Raw genomic sequence first — 21,941 nt, 5'->3', positions numbered from 1 at the left:
GAGATGGTTGATCATTCCCAAGAAAGCAAGCAAGGTACTGTGGCTGAGATCTATTTGGAGCCTAAGCATCATTGGGATAGCTCTTGCATGAAACCTGGAGTGACATTTTTATCACTGTAATATGGCTCTGATTTCCATGAGACTTCCTTTGTGGTCCTGAACAGGTACAATATCTCCCATATCACCCAGTTTGCTGTCCCTTGCTTATGGTTATGTGATCATTCAGAATTTGTGAACTTGAAGTATAACCAAAAAGGGTTAATTCCGCCACCATATGCACCATAATGGTTGCTGTATTTAGCTGCCCAGGCAATTGTCTGTAATACTGCTTATAGCATGAATTATAACTATATGGGGTGACCATTTAATAACTTCATTCCATGTTTCAATACTGCATCCTTAATTTTGTATTTTAGAAGGCAGAATCAGAAAGAGTGGGAAGCCTGGTGCAGCTTTATCCAGCTCCCCATTAATAGATATACCTCTATAGTAGCAGACTGGGTGACCGGCTGCTTATCACTTCAGACCCTGCTGTCCTGCATGACCTGATAGGATGATTGATGATTTTGCTTTATTTACTGAGACAAAAATTATCAGCCTCAACTTTAAACAGAGCTGGGTGGAGAACATCTGAAGTTGGCCAAACCAATTTTGACAGGGTTCCAAAGAAAAGAAAAGCTCCTTTGAATCTTTCAGAAAAACAGTATTCTTCACATCTGCTACACTAATTATTTAGCATCAGATTCTGGTGCCAAAGACAGAGTTTGAAGGAACAGGCAGGGGCTATTGTAGCCACAGTGTGGGAGATGGGACTCCACCAAAATTCCTAAACTGGGAAGTGATTCACTTATTTAGCATTTTACTGCTGTAGATGTACTACTAAGCAAAGGCACATTTAAACATATCTTATTACTCCAATTTAATTTTATTTTATTTACTCTTTTATTATTTATGTAAAAAACTCACAAAACAAACCAGTTTAGAGTGCTTGTCAAGTACTGGGTAAGGCAGAGAAGCACAAGAAAGAGAGAAGAAACCCTAAAATCTGCCCTGTGATTAAATGGTTTACCTCAGTTTTGGTGTACAACTCTATAATAGTTAAGCGTGATGGTCTGGGGGCAGTATCCAGCTCAGAATGGCTCTAAATCTTTGTAAATTAGAAGGTTAGAGGGTATTTCCAGGAATGAATCTTACAACCTTCCCCTAAATATCTACCAGTAGACATGGTAAGAAGCGGGGTACCAGCCCAAACTGACATGTCTGTCCCAGGCTAACAGTTCTGATGCATGAACAGATTAGAGGGGTTTTGTAAGACCTGATAGATTTTACAGTGCTAAATTCAAAATTACCTTTTTTTGAAGCAAATATACACTAAATGACTTAGAATTAATGTACCATACCAACCTGTATGCCTGCTAGATAATGACACAGACAGGTCTCATATTCTTCCAAATAAAATGCAGTGTATATCAGAAAGGTATTTGAGAATCTGCTCTGTGTATTTATTGGCAAGATAATCTTTCTGTTCTATCCAAGAGTTTCATAGCTTTGGAGCATACACTCTTCTTTCCCCTGTCCTCTTTCCTTCCCCCAGTAAAGCTGACTTTATGAAGAACCATTTTTCAATATTTTAATACTTTCTTTAAGAAGTCTTAAAAAAATTACTGCCTGGCTGCTCATTTTGCATTTCAGCTTGACACATGTACAGTTTTTACTTTATATCCTTTGTAGGCTTTTACGTATATTTCTGAGGGGAAAAAAAAGGCATTTATCATTCAGGACAAATAAAATTTGTTAGTGAGGACAAAAAGAGTTACTACCATTGCAAGCTTGTAACTCTCAGTTATAGCATCAAGCAGAATCCAGCACTTACATCTGCCTCTGCCTACGATGCATGTTGTGCAGGGTACTACACATTGAGTGTGAGGGTATCCCTGCCTTATGGTAGATAATGCTCTGAATCAGTTCAAGATGGCTGTTGCTGAGATCAGACATTCAAGAAGATGGGTAGATGGCTAAGTTTGACTTCTGTATTTCTAACTCAAAGATAGCAGTCTGAAGCCTGCTGCTTAGTAGCTTCAGACTACCACAACTACAGCTATGACAGTCACACCTTTCTCTCTTTCCTCATGAAAGGAGATGACCACACTGCCAATTATATCATGCTATATAGTCCAATTAACTCTAAGCAAGCTACTGCAGGTACCAGAAATCATCTGACTCCAGCAGTATGGGGATCCATTCTGATTGATTTCTCCTGCTTCTTAGCAGCTTTCTTGGCAAAGAAAATTAGCTCACACAGTGCTCTGCTCTTCAGCTGGGCAGGCTGGTTTGAAGGTAGTGTATCTGCCTCCACTGTGTGCTGCAGAAAAGCCTGTGAGCAGAGCCCCCTTAGCGTGCCAAAGGAGCACCTCCCTGCAGCAGGGGTGGCCAGTCATACGCTGAGATGTGTTAGCAGGCTTGCACCCAGCAGAGCAAGGGAGGTGACACTGCATCTGGGGTGTTACATCTGGGTTTGGGCCTCCCAGTACAAGGGAGACACGGGCAAACTTGAGGGAGCTCAGCAGACAGCCACCAAGATAGTGGGATTAGAAGAGCTTGCCCTGTGACAAGAGGCTGGGGAATACGGGCTCAGTTACGCTGGAGAAGGGAAGTCTTTGATGTAGGGCTAACAGCAGCCTCTCAGTCTCTACCAGGAGGGTATGAAGGAGATGGTGCCAGGCCGTTCACAGTGGTTTATGGAAGAAGGACGAAGGATAATGTTTGTAAACTGAAACAGGAGAAGTTCAGAAAGATGTAAGGAAAAGCTTTTATATCATGTAGACAGCCAAGAACGGGAATAGGCTGTCAAGGGATGTTGTACCATTTGTATCCTTGGAGGGCTTCATGGCCTGACTGAGCACCCAGCTCTGACCCTAGAGCTGATGCTGCCTTGAGGAAGGTGCTGGACTAGCGACCTCCTGACATTCTTTCCAGTCTGCGTGGTCCGATGGTGCACTTGCTTTAAGACAGATGATGGACTAGGATAGCTAGGATTGACTGCTCTTGACTAACAGGAAGGGAGGTCTGCAGATTTGTCAGCACCTGGAGTAAATCTGTGGTTAGTGAATGAGAGGTCCAACTAGACCCAGCTAACTACAACATCAAACTTCTCTTTAACATTATTAAAAATTAAAGATGTTAAAATTAGGTAGTTTAAACCATTCTCTATCCCTTTCCTTATTGCCTTGTCTAAAATTAAAATAACTTGCTTTTTAGATGGGGAGTAGTATGATCCAGAAGACTGAATGGCAATTCATAACACATTTTTTGTTGAGGTCTTCTGTATCCTGTTGATGAAAATGTATACGAATGAAGAGATTTATATAATTATTCAAGTGAAAACTGCCCTCTGGTTCTTTCTATACATAAGCTAATGCTGGCCAGTGGAGAGGAGAAAGTCACTTCCTTACTATTGGGAATTCATATGGAAAAAAGCATAAGAAAAGCAATTCAAAACTTTTATTTTAGGAGATTTATGTGATTCAACAGTAAAATATATTTCAAGCATCTGACGCATTCTTTTTTCTGTCAAGATCAGAATAGTAAAACCACAGACATTTGCAAGCAAAATATAAAACGCACCAGACCAAAAAAAAACCCCAGTTCCATATCTGCCTTTACACACTATATATGTCTTATGTATCTTTATGTTTTGTAACTATTTTTTTACCTCTGACTAACTACAGCTACCACTATAGCTATGCCAATTTCTACTATTACTGTTATTGCTGCTGTTGTTGCTATTGTTATTATGATTACAATTACTATTAGTTCCCTGGCTGTAATGAGTACCTTGGGATGATTTTTAAAATGGAGTTTGCTGAGACAAGTAAATAAAAATTTAGAAGATCATAACAGCTCTTTCAGATGCTTGGTAAGCTAAATACTAACTTTATTATAGACTCATTATCTTTTATCTTTGAAAAATTCTGTTCATGCCAATTGCGTGTATGCCAATCAGTTGTCATTTGTAAGTAACATGTCTATATTGTTTTAACAATAAACCATGTTTGAGCAGAATACAGAAATATAGAGATGCAGCAATGAGTGGCAGTGTTCAAATAGGCACTCTCTGTGGGCAGATGTTCCCCATTCAAAGTGGGGCATCTGCTGAAGCTCTTGCATCCCTTTTTCTCCCCTCCCCAGTCTCTGCTTGCCTCTGTTAACTGCTAGAGGGCACTGCTCTGGGGGCACAGGATGTAATCACAGCCTGCACAGCTCCCAGAAAAGTCTGCAGCGTTAGTTTCAAAGGTCTGTGATGGGGGTTTGCAGCAGCTCATCTGAATTTTAAGATGTGCTCAGCTTCCTGATCATAGACCTATGGACCTGGCAATCTCCCACTAGCAGGTGGCAGTGAGCAGTGCAGGAGCAGTGATATTTTCAGAGCACGCTACAAAAGGTATGTGAGACTTTGGTCCAGAAAGACAAATGCCTAATAGCTTTTGAATTCTGCAGCAGGTTTATGTTGATATAATAACATGCAAAGCAGAACACAGTGAACCTCTTGTTTAGGCTGGCCAGTTACACATTTAATTCTGTTTTATTCTGAGCAACCATTTTTTGGGAAGGGAAATTTGTTTAGTTAACTAGGCAATATTTTCTCTATAATATTCAATACCATTGTTTTTGGGTTTGTGGTTTTTTTTTTTTTTTGTGTTGAATGTACACTGGCTGCTGTGTAGATGCTGATGAAGAAAATATATATTCACTATGAAAATACTTGGAGCTGGAGCAACTCCATCCTTGTCCACACAATGAATCTAGTCATGGACTTCTGAGTAATGTATAACATCAATATTGCCATTAATCACTTTAAGTACAGATAGTTACATTTAATTGGCTTTGGTGCTAAGAGAAAACTCTCTAGCATAAACCAAAATCAGTCTATAGCCACAAGAAGGCTCTGTTAACAAAGCCTATGACACACCAGATAATTTCCTCATCTTTCCACAGTGCAGATCATCATCTTCAAGCTGCTTGCCAGTTTATTTTTTACCCCTTTGTAATGCTTCCCATACACAAATTTTCTCATTTGGAGATATGTGGAAATGCAATTATGTCATTCTGTTATGACTTATTTGCAGATTTCCTATGGCCAGGTCAAACAATTATTTGAAACTTTTCTGTAACCCTTTCATATCTCTTTGATGATGACAACCTGTTAAGCACATGGTATGTCGGACTCCCAAATGCTATCTAAATAATCTGTAGGCGAAAAATGATGGTGTTTAAACATCAGAAATGAAAGAAATTCCAATACTTGCAAATTTAATCCACATAAACTTCTGTAGATTAGGTATGTGTATCAAGGTGTATTCTCCTCATATTCTGTCCCAGCATATGGGCTCTGCTGAAGCAAGCAAATGCTTCAGCAGTATAACACACAGTATGCGGGCGCACACTGCTACACCGATGAATGGCAGTGTGAAATCCCCAAATAGAGATCTGGACTGACTTGCCAGAATTACATATTAACTAACAAGAGTCCCTTGACCACTCTTGAGATCCATAGCATTTCTGTAGTTTTGAAGGTTGCTGGCCACATGAATTATCAACACAGCAGTTTTGCATTATCTGTTATTCCCTCCATACAGCCCCTGTCTCTGCCCAAGATCCTAGACACAAAACGTCTTCAGAGGTAGACAAGATCCTTTCCATTTAGTGTCAACTATACGTCTCTTAGGAATTGCTGGATATGCAGATTCAGCAACTGTTTATCTTCTTTGCTAGATAGCGTGATCCTACCAGAGAAGCCCTATGTAAGAGTCATATCTATTTCCAGCTTAGCTTTTACAGCTGTATGGTTATCCACCAGATTAAATAGGAGGTCATAGTTTCAGTGCTAGGTTTGACTGCACGATGTTCTGCCAATACAGGCCTCCTGGTTACATGGCCTGTGTAGTTCTGAAAATAACCCTTGCCTGTTAACTGAGATTCTTCCTTTTTAAATATTTGACACACTGTACCTTTTCTATCATTAATATATTTATTTTTACTATATTTATTTTACTATATTTATTTTATGAAAACCTTTGTGTCCTTGTCTGTCTGCAGTCAATGGTTTTATCTCTATTCCTGACTACGTTTGACAGCAACACACTTGAGAGAGGACCCTGGTCACTGAACTGAATAGAGATTGAGTATATTTAACACTGGACATATCAACCTTCACTGATTTAGTATAAACACTTGGCATGAATAAAGGCTGTAAGAATGCAAATAACTACATTTAAAAGTGGATTTACTTTACAGCCATGTAATAGGTTTGCTAATATTTACTGTTGATAAGCTGATATCTTTTTTGTTGGGAGCTAAAGACATCCTGTTTTCCTGAAGCATTAAAGGAATGAAGGACTAAAATCTCTGAAAGTTCAGTGGCTGCATAATTCATGTTTATTATTTTCCCTGGAAGGGAGTTTCTGATAGCCACTCAATGGAGATGAAAAAAAAAAGCAAAGCAGAATACCATTTTCATGTCGCAGCAACATAATGAATGAGAGAAGCTATTCATTCCACAGGGGATGGGTACTCTTGAAGTAGGCAATCCATAAATCTCTTTCATTGTGTTTGTCAGCAGTCATTTTTAAGGGCTTCTTTCTCAATTCACATGTTGTGGTTATTAGTAACCTCATAGCTGTGCTGCAGATGTCATTGAGGCTTATTCCTTGGAGCCATGTCATCAATCATGGTTTTCACATGGTTTTCACATACTGGAGCAAAATAACCCATAGTATTTTTTTCCCCCTAGTAAGCATGACTTCAATAACTTAAATGGAAAATGTAAGATATAATCATCATGCACATGCACAAACCACATTGACTTGGCTGCTTAAACTGCTGCAAGGCAGGGACATTTTTGGTAATACTGTACAGTTTCTCTGAGACTTACCTTGCATGCACGGATAAAAAAGGCAACCACAGCTCTGACCTATGTACAGGAATTGCTGCTGATGCAGCTGAGGTTGGAATTGCTGTAAACTTATTCCAGATACCACTTTTCAGATGGCAGGCAAGTGTCACTTGGACAGCTGCAGGACCTTATGAATGTGAGATGCTTGCTAGAAGATGAAAAAAGTTGTTGAAAAAATATACGTTTAATGAGAGCACAAAAGGCATTTCATATATTTCAGCAAAAAAAAAGTCTGTATGTAATCTCAATATAGAAAGAGTCATATCTACTATGCAGTTCTTAGCTGTAAGGTGAAAGGTGAGGAGCCTAAAGTTTTCTCTGAAGTATGGTGTAAGTATGGTAAAACATTATATGCCTTCTTACATAATCAGCTCTAACTATGTGTATGCACATTTTCTAATAATGATATTTCCAATCCAGGAGGCTTTATAAGTACATTGCAAACTTGGCTAAAAATCAGCTTCTTCCCTGGAATGGGTTGCACCTCAGTAGTGAACCTCATAAATTTCAACGATAGGCACATACATCAGAGTGCTGATTTATATCTTGGCTGTTGATCAATGACACCATACATTTGCTGCCTGTTTACGGAGTAGATGGAGTGTTTTGGATCTCTGCAGTTGTGTACTGAGCTTACCACTTTACACTTCCTGCCAAATACCCTTTTTCAGCCTGAGCATATTTCTTCTGTACTTCAGTTATGGATTTACCAGCAAAATACAGCTCCAATGAGCTCTTCCTGAAATTGCTGCTGCAGCTTTTTTCATCCACCTAAACTGTCCCTACAAACTCTGTCAAAAACAAAATCTGAATCTATCCTGTCATGTAAGCTTGGGACATGAGCTTCTTTTTGGATCTTGACTCATTTAATCTACTTACCTTACCTTTGGTTCTTTCGAGCTTAAACCTGGAGTGGGTCAGCTGACATCACAGGGAGGAAAACAGCCATGCAGGAGAATGTATTGTTTGTCTTCTGTTTCTTCCAAGCGTTGTGCAGTAAATAGACTCAAACCACCATCTTGGAGAATATAAGCCTAAACGCAAACACAGACAGTCAGAGGAATAGGGTGTAAGTACATCTGCTGGTGGCCACCATTTCTGAGGAAGCAGGTTCTGTCAGATCACCTTCTCTCGTCTAATTTGGCTGTTTCTCAAAGTTAGAAAATATCTCCTGCTACTGATAAGCTATTTGAAAGAACTGACCTAACAATGTGGTAGAAAGCTATTCAAAGTATACTGTAGGATTACAGTCAGGGCTCTCAGTACTGGTTAAATAACATTTTGCAGGCAACAGCATTCCTCCCTCTCAGGACCACAATGGTGGCAGCTTCTGGCAGTGTAGGAGAGCACTGGCTTAGAACAAGCTCTGGACATTCAGGCTGTCCTTTGATAATTTTCTGGCTGCTCAAAGTTATTTATCCTTTCTAAAGCAGCCAAAACAGTCAAGCTCTTTTTCTGTGTTTGACCCTTTTCTTTGGCAGATCTGATTTCCTCCTATTATTCTGTGTGTTGGGAAAGCATGCATCACATTCCATCTCTGCCTTCCTGTCCAGAGGTGCCATCCATTACTGCATCTGCTCTCTCTGTGTCCCTGCTGGAACTTGCCTATTTTCAACATAGCAAATGTGTTGAAAACATCAGCTCCCAAACAGGACCATGAACATGGGACAAAAAGTTCAAACTGAATGTAAGCTGTTGGACAAGAAGTTGGATGGCCAGATCAAAGTGGTTGTGTTTTCAGAAGCACTAAGGACGTTGAGCTCTCACTGAAATCCAAACCAGGAGCTTTTAAGATGACCATACTTTTATGCTTTTAGAATTTGACAGGTTGAGTGTTTAAATATGTGACATTGCCTGATATTTAACTTTAGCAAAATCCCACAAGTTTCTGAACAATACCACCAAATGTGAGAAGCATAAATCTTTCATTTCATTGCCTTGTTCAGCCACTTAAGGCCCATGAAGATACTTACTCTGTCACCACTTGTTTTGCCACAGGGAAATTCTCATTTGTCATCTTAGAATTGTCCTTTAAAATGCTCACAGATTTTATTCTAATGATGTCTTCCTTCACTTGTGGAAGCATTATAAAAGCCCATAAGTGATGCAGCAATACAATGGGGAATAACATCAGTTTCAAGTTCATTGTTAATTGGCTTATGCTAAAACAAACCAATGTCCCCAGAGATGGCTGGATTTACTCCTCCTGCTTAGTGCATTAGACCCATCAGATATTCACATATACTTTGTACAACATTACACTGATGGCATTACAAAAATGTGAAATATCAAATTTCGCATTTTAAAGCACCTGTCAAAACACAAATGCTTTATGAGATAATTTAAAGATTGTTAGATTATTTGCTAAAACTTCACTTTTTTTAAGACTTTCGGTTCTTGAAAATCACTTTTTTTTTTTCCCACTGAGTAAAACTTTCTAATGCATATAATCCCTTTGGTTTCAATGAGAAATGAAACAGCGTGGTGCTAAGTGACAGAAGTAAAGCTGCCAGAACCTGCCCATATGCTTCCCAACTACTCTGCACCAGAGCAGCTTTGTGGCAGAATGTTACTGTACTTCCACTTCAAGCTAAAAACTTTATTTGATATACTTTAGCAAAAGTCATGCCCAGATTCCCTTGAGTATCTCAGTTAAGCTACCAGCATCTTCTGTGTTTTAGTAAAGTAAATGTAGAATTTCACTTGCTCCTGCTGATGCTCAGGCATCTTCCTTTCTCCAGAATTGTTCTGTGGAACATGACTCTGTAGAAGGGAAATCATTTTAGCTGGCTAAAGAGGTAGAAAATTGGCAAAGCAAGTAATTGAGAGCCTCTGAAGATTTCAAGAAAAGAGATTCTTGGTGTGGGGAAAGAATATTTTTTTTGGTAGCAATATTCAGTAGTTGTTCAGATGCAGGAGGTCCCTGTCTTTTGGAGAGCTCAACTGCTTCAGGGAGATTGCCATCTTTTGTGGCAATTTAGATGAGGAAAATCTGGAGTGCAGACCTTTAAAAAACACCAGGTGAGTTCTTCCCTGCCAACTGTAATGTCTATTTCTTTTAATATAAAGCCTTGCTTGCAACACTTCTGAAAGCGTATTTAGTACAAGCCTGTGCCCTGAAGGCACAGGTTCTAAAGAGCAGTTGCTGACCTTGGATACCCACTGTTGACTACGCAGCCTGAGTCTGAGTTTTGCAGGTGCTGATAGACTCATAGAATACTTAGGGTTGAAAAGGACCTTAAGGTCATCTAGTTCCAACCCCCACGCCATGGGCAGGGACACATCACACTAAATCATGTGAAACAGCTGGCTAGAAAGGTTACAAGATTGGACCTACAGAAATACAAAAGCATCTAAAGCAAGTTGTTATATGTTTAGATTCAGGACCTTCTAAGTATTTATACTAACTGAAAGTAAGCATGTCAATATAGTATATACAACTGTGTAAAACTGGATGCCATGTCATAATGTTGAATCTTATTCTCTGATGACTTACATAAGAAACATACTTTTCAAAAGAAAAATTATGTCCTCAAAGACCTTTAAGAAATTATAACTTCCAACTTGAATGTTTGATTTCTTTTCCCTTTATTTAAATATCTTTCTCTCATATAAACTACAAATTAATACTAGAAACACAAGAGATCCATTAGTCTTATCTCCTTCTTGGCATACTCTAAAACCATCACAATTATCATTTGTAAAAAAATTCTTCAATGTACCTCTTCACTGACTGACTTGGCCTTTTTCATCTTATTGCTTCCCCATTGTCTCCTCACTTAACTTTTTGGATCTGAACTGCTTCACAGAAGAATGTATGACTTGTGCTTTATTATGTGACAAATATATTGTGTTAGAAACCCTATTTTAAGTCATTTGCATAAATGGTAAAGCTAATAATTGAGGCATCCTGATAAATATTTCGTGTCTATATGTACCACAGTTGATTGTCTTTGCCTTTTCTTTTATTTTTTTTTAATTTTACATTAACTTAAAATACTGGCAATCCTTGGTGTACCTATGACAACAAAATGCATATTGTTTAATAGTAAATCTGAAATGTCAAAGCTGATCACAGTGGTTTGGCAACTGTTTTTGGCCGACTGACTCAATGTACCTTAACAATGAAAGGTTTTCTGAGAACAGATACTTAGAGGTGTTTAGAAATTCAGGAAATTGTAAGATGACTGAAATTAGATACAGATGATTAAGATAGTCAGTATCATCAGTTGATTGTCATCCAGCTTCTGTTTAAAAAACCTAGTGATAATGATATTGGATTCTGCCCCTTGAAAATGTTGTGTTAAAAAGGCTGCCTTACAGTTTTTTACTGTTTAGTGTTCTATACAACCTCTGTGTAGAAAAACTTCTATTAATTAATCCAACAAGTGACTAAAACATTCAAGCACCACAGTGAGACAATAACTTAAGATAGCTTTTCTTCTTTCGTACCTATTTTCTTTCTTATGTATTGAATAAAGAATGTTATTGATGACTTGATTAGTTCTTTTTCAGCTGGGGGAGAGTTTACTATGCCATAAATCATTAAGCTACCATCTAGTGGCAATCAGAGTTATTAATTGTGAAAAGCCGTTATGATTGTAGAAATGTAAGGTGATGAACAGGGACCTTGATTAAAAATAAAAAAAAGCCTTATTCTTTTGTGAATTATTGTGTTAAATGGCTATAACTCAGTTTTGATTTGTTTTACTTTTTAAAGTAGCATGAACCTTTTCATTAATATGTTTCCAACTTATTGTCTAGTATTTAATATTTTCTTCACACTAATTGTCTAATTTCTGTCCTGAAAGAGAAACTTCTCATGAAACCATCACGAAGAAGACAACCACAAAGAACCCAATAGCTTATAAAAACTGCAAGAAAAGCAGACATTTCATATTGTTATACAGGCGAAGTTTCACAGGTTCTTCAACTGAGATGAATGTGGTATGTAAGTATCTTTATGGATGGGTATCTGTGGGCATCGGGAAGAGAGAGTGATGAACACCGAGAAATATTTTGAATATATTTCTAAGTATAGAAAATGTTCCCTGACAATAATACTGCTTTCTATACAAAGTCTTTTGCCTGTTCTTCATATTACCTCTGTGTAAAATGGGATTAATAAAGCTTATTTTACTATTGATGCACTTGTGGTTAAAAAAAGTGTTCTCATTTTAAAGGACTACAGTCCATAAATGTAAAGCCTGTAATTGCTAATAACAAGCCCAGAAAAGTAAATTTATGTGCCTAGATCTTTGGTTTGCATCATATACCCAACATTACAAACAATTTCTGAACCTATTTCTTATGGTTTACAGGGTTGCCTATTAATTCTCTTTCAATTTAATTTGTTTTATTGTAATAGTCACAAGGTCTGTCCTTTACAATTATTTCTTCATCAATTTATTTGTATTAAAACATTTCTAGTCACTGGTTTAGAAGAGACTTATAGAGAGTGCATTCTGAAAACCAGTATGTATCTTTCTCCGTCTTGGTGTAATACAGGTGACATATATTAATTAAACACGCAACTTTCAAAGTACAAGTTTCCATATAGGTCTTTATAGTCTCCTTTATCTCTAACGCTTCATAAAATAAGGAAGAACCACTGATCAGGAAGCATAGTGATACAACAGTCAAAGCAAGTTTGCATTGCTTTGTTAAATGTCCTATCAAGTACCTTGAGCTAGCTTGTCAGATCTAATCAAAACTCTTTGATGCTGTGCCTTCTGGATGAGCAATTTTGATTTTAGGTAAATCTGGCATTCATATTTATGTTTTAAACTAGGTGTAGCATATAATGTTTGTGTTTTGATCACCGCTCCAATGAGCAGAAAAGTTTTTTTATCATTTTAGAAGTAAGACGTAGAGTTCCAAGATTGTAGTTGACTTGCAACACAACAAAATAAATCTTACAAAAACGTCAGCCTTTGGTGAACTATGCGCTTCACATCAAGCTGTGTTGATGTCTTAAATGAAGTATAGCTTAAAGATGAGGTGTTAAAAGGGAAAATTACAGATGTACAATGAGTTTCTTTAAAATTATCACTTATCCCTATTCCATTACTGTAGCTGTCATTTTATCTTTTGGACTTTATTTTTTCCTACAATTTTTTAGCTAAAGTGTCTGAATTATGAAAGAAACTGCCATATTATGAATAAGTCTTGATAAAAGCAGAAGATGAAATCTCTACAAACTCAATATTTAAGGTCGCATATATAATATTGGTTCTGACACATTGTTAAAAACTGAGGGCTTTTCTTTAAGTGAAGGAAGTTCCATTGTAAACCTGGGATTTTCTTTAAATATATATGCATACCATGAGTATATGTTACAAAATTCTTGTTTCTGACAAGCACACTTCCAGACTGACATTTTTCCTTCTTGTGGCTTTCATCCAATGCACATCCCTTCTGTTCTTTTTACCTTCTCACACTAGCATGCCACTATCATAAGATACTAAACATAACACAAGTCTAAATTTCACCATTGGGTTATCATTTCAGCAGGTTTTTTCGTATTTGTAAGAAGAACATTCACAGCTGAATACATCAAAAGGAATTTCAATAAAAACAGGATTACAGAAAATTCAGTTTTACTTTTGCTTTAGGTCAGCTTGCAAAACTTCACTTATCCAGCTCATCTGTACTGTACACAAAGGCAAGCCATTTCCTCCATTAGTAAATGCCAGTTCTCTTAACTGTTGGCATTTCCTGATTTCAGTCAGGGTGGAATCAGGAAATGTAGATATATATGAAAATATTTATAATAGCTACAAGAGGCTATTAATTATCTTCAAAGCAACCAAGGTCAGGAAATTAAACTTAAGCTTCCAAAATCGACCTAAGTTTTGATGCTGATTTCCAAACACCACCAATCTCTTTACAGTACAGGATCTGAGTCAAATATCAAGTGATCACAAAGATTCGAGCCATCTCAGCCAATGTCAGGATGAATGCTGGACACAGAGTTTTTTCATTCCAAATTGCATGAAACATTGGCCAGTTTTCTTTCCAAAAGCAGAAAATAGAAAGAGGTAGTTCATGCTTGCTGTGTGACTATTTCAGAAGACTATGTTCTACATTTGAGCCAGTAACCCTTACTTTACAGCTCTTGACAAGAAATAAGTGTATCATACTACATTAACAAATAGTGTTTTTGAGTGAGCCACAGACGAAATCATATGATGTTGTAGACTGTGGCATTTTAGTGAACTGTGTTAGTCAAAAACCTGAAATATTTTGGCTAGGAAATATTTCTCAGTGGCTGTAGTTACTGTATCACTCACTCAGACTACCTCTTTCTTCATCATTGCTCGCCAATGAAACCAAAATGTCATATTTCCTTCTCCTCATGTAAAGTATGTGTTCCCTAAAACTCTCCTTTAATGTTCCTCTTTGTTTACAGAACATACTAATAAATGTCTTGGAGGATTTAAATTTTGTCTTATGATTGACAAATAATCGCACGGTCGGGTTGCGTACCTCCTTGTTTTCCATTTTCTGCTACTGGACTTAAGTGCCTTCTTCAGAAGACAGGCTGCTTACCTGTAGTCTGACCTGTAATTAATTATTTTTGTCCTTTGGCACAGTTCCATTCTTTGCTACTCTGCTTAGCCAAACGTGTCTTTCCAGTACCCAAGATAGATATCTCACTTATATTCCAGCTGTTTCTTTTATGCTTTCCCATATTTTCACAGACCATCAAAAAAACAGCCTTTCAATTTAGTTATCCAATAAATACATATAACAGCAAGTTGTATCCAAAGCTCTGTGTAATTGCATGAAAATGGAACATATGTGTCTGAAAGACAGCTGCTTGACAAGAGAAAACTTATTGCCTTGGCACACAGGAAAAAAGATTACAAGGGGTATGATTTTACTGATCTGTAGCCTTGTAAGTCTAGCCCACCTGTGAATTGTTCCCAGGGTAATAACTCAAGAAGTCCAGTCCAGCTTTTCCTTCTGTTAAAATCACTTTCCTAGTAGAACTTAATTTCCCTACTTGAAAGGCTGAACTAGACCCTGAATCAACCAAGCCCTTTCTCCAGCTTCTTAAGGAGATTCCTTCCTCATATCTTTTCTTTAGTATTGGTTTATAAAGTACAAAATATAAATAGAAAAGCATGAGATAAAGCCACCTTACATAACTTTAGGCACCTTCCACATGAAAGTCTTTCATCCTATCCCAGGAAAGATTCCTAGGTAATTTACAACTCTTCCCTTGAGGCTGGACATACAGCTAAATTGCACAGCAGGAGAGATCTGCCTGTAGAATATGGCACTTCTCATGCACCATGGTCTATCAGTGTGGCTAGAGGACTTATTGCTCAGTCTGTACTTGACATGCAGCTTGCTCATTACAAATATCTAAGACCCATTTTTAATAGAAAGAAACTTTGATGAGTCACATACCCCAAAATGGCAACGAAAATGCAGATTGGTCTCTTACCTGTAATGGCAAGTTATGAGACAACTGCTTCACCAAATTCCAAAGAGTTTCTTCAGCAATGGATTATTGTGATCTTCCACAGGGATAGCAGATGGTCCTTGTCCATCCTGAAAATTTGATAGGCAAGTAGAGAAAACTGATGAGTCTAAAAATTATTTGCTACAGTTGATGTAATTGATGTAAGTGGTTGAAGAACTGAATATATAATTTTGCAGGCCCTCTCAAGCCCAAAATTGAGTAAGCCCCTCTATCACCCAAGAGACACTATGAATGTCAAAGATGCATATCATTTGTCATCCAAAACCAGGCAGGAATCACAGCCCCAAAGAAACAGAAGAATCTCTTTTGTTTTTCTTTGCTCATGAGGGCTGCCAACCAGTAATTGGGACTGGTTTTAGCTGCAAAATACATATGTTCAAAGATAGAACTGGTGGGACAAATGCCCTGAGATCTCATAGCCCTGAGTGATTTGCAGAAAGGAATGTTAGTTAACCAGACTGTCACTCCAAGTTGATGTATTGCAACACCCTAACCCAAATAAGCACTGTAATTAAAATAGAAGAGGAGGAACTACATTTTTTTCCTTGTTTTTGGGGTTTTGGTTTATTTTGGGTTTTGATTTTTCTTTTTTGTGGAAAACAATCAAGTGCACCTACTCTTCCTCTTCCTGTTCAGCCCCATATGCTTGGTTAACCTTTACTAGGTTAGGTAAGGTTAATAAACCTAATAAATGGAGGGCTTCACTTTAATGACAACAAATATTACAGATATTTCTGCAACCTCTTCATAAAAGAAAAAAAGGGATCTTGTCAAATATCCCAGTAGTGCTCTAGTGGGAGAACAGAACTATGTCTAAGAAAAATCTTTCATGGGATTAGATGTGAACTACATGGGTGAAAGCCTACCTGTTTGGCCTGAGCATAAAGAAAAATGATGAGGGTTGGCAACATCATAGCACTTGTCCAAGTACCCTTTTTCATTCAAGAAATGAAATTTGCATTTCAAGACCATGCACCTACAGTAGCCTGTAATTTGTATTACCTTTCACACAGGAGCTAGCTCAGCAATGTGAAGCAGACTAAGAAGTTTTCTGGAGTTTTTCTGGTGCATACCGTTTTACAACCTCTTACTCCAAAACCAAGGTGTTAAGTGGGATTCAGTCACATATTGCCACCTTCCATAAGACTCATGAGTGGTGCAGAGAGAGATGATAACGGCAGCATCTCTTAGAGTACTCTCTCTCTTCATTTGAAAGGCTTTTGTTGGGGAATTTGAAATAGACTTTGCCACAGCATGCATTTTAGAGAAGATAAGGAAAATTGTTCAACCTTTTCCACGTTGCCCTCTGTCACTATTTTCCTTATTGTCAGTGGAAGTGGTAGTGGCTTTCTTTCACCTCTTTCTCCACTGGAAATTTTGCTTTCACCTACAGACTGAGCAGAGAGCACATTGCACTCTGCCCCCACCTCTTGTGCCTCCCATCTCCTGTTACTCTATGGATTGAAAACAAGGTAGATACTGTAAAAACTGTTCAGGACTTGCTGTGTCTCACTTACCTTCCACTGTCAAAATGCTGAGTTCTCAGAATTATTCTCTAAGCAATTACAGTATCAGTTCACATGGAGAATGGCAGACATTGTGTAAGGTAGGGCTGCTATGATGATAAGAAGCAAGGCTGCAGAGAAGTCAATTACAAAAGACTGGCAGAGCTAAAAGACTCAATTCATTAGTGGTCTTCTAACCTCCAAATCACCATTTCAGGTCTATCCCAAGGGGCTGTGATATATATGAGAGACATTAAAGATAATGCATCAGGCCGTCTGATATCCCTGACAGCAAGAGGAGGTAAATCTTTTTACTCCTTTCTCTTGGAGCAAAGATCTCTGGGCACCCTTTCTGTGGCAGTGCTGCACTCCAGATCATGAGCTCTTCAATAGCAAATACAGTTTCTCCTGTGTTGCTTAAGAAATGTTGAATAAGGAAGTGCTCACATACATGAAAAATAAAAGTGCCCCTAAGGACAATGTTCAGCCAATGAATAATTAGGAAAACACAAATATTATATAATTTTATATTCAAATGTTCGGTGAGGTGGAATATTGATCAAGGAAACAAGAGAAAGGAACATCATAGTCCAACCTTCCTCTCAGTATCATTACACTGAAATTAGCTGATTTTATGAGACATGAATTTGTTTTATGGCTCAAAGAGAGAAATGGAAATGCAAAACATTTAACAGCACATAGTGATCTGACAGCACTTTCTGTAAAACTAATGAAGATAGTAAATAATTTGCAATAGTAACATTGCATTAGCTCATTACTTAACCCAGTATTTTGCCAAGTATTTGAGAGGGATAGAAGAGTAGAACAAGATGGCAGAGCCCGATAAATGTTAAAGGGAAATTATTGAAGCCTAAATAAACAACAACAACAAAAAACAACAAAACCCCCCCCAACAACCTGATTTATGTTTACAGCAGAACTGAAGGCAGAAAGAGTCCCAGAGGTAAGAAGACAACAGGAACGATGGGACTCAGACACAAATGGCAATCGTGGTCGTGTTTTTGTGGAAATGGTATGGAAAGTTAATTGTAAAGGATTAACGCACTTGTCAGTTGCCTGAAAGACCAGGAGAGTCAGGGATGAGTACAGAATCTGATCCAGATATGTAAAGAGAAGAGAGCCCTGGCTTCTGCTTGCACCCAGAGTCAGTTGACCTGAACTGAAAGTCCTTGTCTGAGCTCGTGCTTTTGAAGTGTAGGTAAGATATTCTAAACAAAGTCCACTTCTGTTCTTTTCATTGCATGATCATTCTGGTTTTAGCAAACTGAAGAGTTTGTTAAGAGTAGCACTGGCTGAGTAAGCACCTCTAGTCCAAAGGAATTTCTGTATTTTCTTTAAGAAAAGTATTGAAATCTGTGCAGCTTCTTGACTCTGCCCTCTTCTTGCTTCCCTTCCCCCTCCACTCTCAAAAGTCATCAATTTTTTGTATGGAAACTATTCGCAATACACACACAGTTAATTACAAAAGATGGGAGTCCATGGAAGTACTGATTGCAATAAGTGCAAGTATTTAGCATTGTACATTGTCATGCAGAGACAGCTGAATTAGCTCTTTTCAAACTACTTGTGTACCAGAAACTGTTTTCTTAATGCTCAGCTTGAGCTAAATGCACAGGTACCTTAGACCCAGATGTGACATTACCACTCCTCAGATGAAATGGAGCACCTGATTGTGGGAGTGCTTCAAGTCCATCTCAGTACAAAGTAAAACATAGTCACTACTTGCAAAGGCAATGAACAGAGCCCTTACAAAAATGAATGCATGACTGCATATAAGAAAGCCAAGTGCATGATCCTGAACCTAGGTCTGGGCACTCCCCAATATCGATACAAACTGTGTGACAATTTGGTAGAGACAACCCTGTAGTGAAGGACTTGAGGATACTGGTGGATGTAAAACTGAACATGAGGTGGCAATGTGTGCTTGCAGCCCAGAAAGCCAAGTGTATCCTGGGATGCATCAAAAGAAGTGTGGCCAGCAGGTTGAGGGAGGTGATTTGGCTCTCTGCTCTGCTCTCATAAGACCCCACCTGGAGTACTGCACCCAACTCTGGGCTCCTCAGCACAGGAAAGACACCTGTTAGAGCATGACCAGAGGAGGGCCATGAAAATGGTGAAAGGGCAGGAACACCTTTCCTATGAAGAAAGGTTAAAGAGAGCTGGGATTGTTCAGCCTGGAAAAAAGAAGGCTCTGAAGATACTTTATTGCTGCCTTTTGATATATAAAGAGGGTATGAAAGAAATTTTTCACCAGGTCCTGTAGTGACAGGATAAAGGTCAATGGTTTTAAACTGAAAGAGACTAGATTAAGATTGAATATACATAAGATTTTTTTTTATTTTTTTTTTTTTTTACAGAAAGGGTGGTGGTGAGACACTGGAACAGGTTTCCCAGAGAAGCTGTGGATGCTGCATCACTGGATTTGTTAAATGTCAGGGTAGGGTTTTGAGCAACCTGATCTAGTGCAAGATGTTCCTGCCCATGGCAGAAGGGTTGGAACTGGATGATCTCTTTTGGTCCCTTCCAACCCAAACTGTTTTACAAGTCTATAATTCTATGACTGTGCTCTTACATTTACTGGTTTTTGGCTGAGTTATCAAAACTGAAGAACTGCACTAATGTACCTACTTTTGGTTGTTGAGCTGGCCTCAATAAACTTACTTAAGTTTCCATATAGTATCCCACATGGACACATCAGAGGTTTACTTCATAAGGGTCTGAGTATACAAAAAACACCAATATGATACTAATATCAATCCTGTTTAGTCAGCTAGTGCATTGATTTTGGTAAGGTCTGAGATGGGTCCTATATAGCAGTATGATTCTGAAGTAGAAAAAAAAATATGCTTTTGCTGCATAACAGATAATCTATTCTGATACATATAGTTAAAAAACAGAAGGGTTTTTCCGTACAAGTGAAATTCCATAATGAATGCACTATAGTGCTGTTACCAATTTGTGATGGAATAAAAGCATCCAGTATCACGTAACAGATTAGAAACTGACAGACAGAGAGCTGAGGTTACTGCAGGGAACAGTATTATGACCCTTAGAGTTTAAGCTGTTGTGATTATTTTAAAAGCATGATTACATTTGACAGTGATTGAATCTGTCACTTATGTCCAAATAAGAGTATCAGCAAATAGACAGAAGAAAGTTAATCTGCAAAGAGACTTAAAGAGGTCAGAATAGTACAATGCAAGAACATGACATACATTTGTGTAAAATACTGAGGAGGAAACAAATGCCACCAAAAATTAGATGGATACCCTGAAACCAGCAGGGAACACCTGGAGATGGTAAAAAAAAAAAACAACCCACACCCTGAATACAAGACAGGTGTTTTGGATTGTGTGTAGAACATGGGAGGAAATCGTGTAGCTTTCATGGTACTGGTGAGTCGGGGGTTGGAACTAGATGACCTTAAGGTCCTTTCCAACCCTAACTATTCTATGATTCTATGATTCTATGAGTCAGTATATGGAATAAATCATGAGCTTTTGGTTTCACTGCATAGGAAAGACTGGAGAAACTGAGAAAAGATAAAAATGTCAAGCGAAATACTTTGAGAGACAGCAAGTTAAACTTTTGATGTAACACATTGGAGAAAACTCAAGTGATATGAGTACCTTCTTCCCAGTAGCTTTAGGACAGAGACATGGGTCAAATGCAGAACTTGATTTGGTAAAATACTGTAATAGAGGCTTAACTTTTAACATGTGCTTAAGCAGAGATCTTTTCTTCAGGCATTGGCTCATTCTCCAAAATACTGAGGAAATACGGAAGTTAAGCGTATGGAACAAATTTCATACTGAAAGACGTTGCAACCTATTAAGAGGCAGAGAAAGAGAACATAAAAGCAATCCCCATGCAATGGAAGGTATATGGAATAATTGACACATGGGAAATGCTAACTACCTTGTTTGTTTTAGTTTGCTTTGGTGTAAATAACTCAAAATGAAGTCCTTTTTCAGTGCACTTTACAATGTATTGCAATGCTTCTTGAGGTGTAAGGGTCTGCCTTCCTGGGTGAGAGCTGAACAAAAGGGAAAGCTGCTCTACTACTGATCTTCCTGCTTGCATTTGGCTCTTGAAAATTCTTGAGAAATAAGAGAATTTTGCTTCTGGCTGTATGAAAAAAAATGGCTGCCTTTCACTTTCCTTTTTCATCCTCATTTTCTTTCACCTTCTGATTTTTTTAAAATGCAGTGGATATATCCCGGGTGACTGAGGAGTTGGCAGAACTTCTGCGCTACGGTTACCTGGAGTTGCTGTGTATCCTGCCAGTCTCATGCTGGGTAGCAAAAATGTTTCAACTTTTGCTACGGTGTTTGCACATTCTGAGGACTATCTAGCAGGAAGGAAAATGCAGCACGTGGAATCAAAGTAATGTAATATTTTCCACCTATACACAGAATTAGCAGCAATAAAATATTTGCTACAGGGAGAAATATAAAAAAAAATCTTTTTTCAGTGTTGGAACTTATGAAAACATTCATGTGTGGAGATGAAATTAAGAGCAAATAATTAATGACCTCAGCTAAACACAGAAGCTGAGATTGACAGGTTTAGAGTCCCTAGCACAGCTCAGAGGGACTAGCTTTAAATCACATCCTATACCTTGCTTTTCCTCCTGGCTGTATGAAATGCTGTTTGATAAGTTTCTGAAGGTTTCTCTAACCTGTGCTGTGAGCTTCCCAAAGAGGTATTTTGATACAGCCCAGTTCCAGACTACATCCTTTATTTGTTGCCTCAGCACTCTTACCCTGCCTATATTCATCTATACTTACTGCGATCCTTTTTTAATCCTAATTTATTTCATTCTAGGGCCTTGAATCTGGTGATAGCTACTTTTTCATTGAGGAAAATCTGACACTGGATTTCTGCAAATACTTGAGACTGAGCCAAAGGCACTGGGCAGATAGTCTTTGAGTTTGGAGGTCATGGGAGAGGTATCCTCAGGTGAGCT

Source organism: Pezoporus flaviventris, unplaced genomic scaffold (genome assembly GCF_033815535.1).
Source record: "Pezoporus flaviventris isolate CSIRO_AGI_PZ_B2104156 unplaced genomic scaffold, CSIRO_AGI_Pfla_v1 ptg000066l, whole genome shotgun sequence".
NCBI lineage: Eukaryota > Metazoa > Chordata > Aves > Psittaciformes > Psittacidae > Pezoporus > Pezoporus flaviventris.
This window is presented reverse-complemented; position numbering follows the sequence as displayed.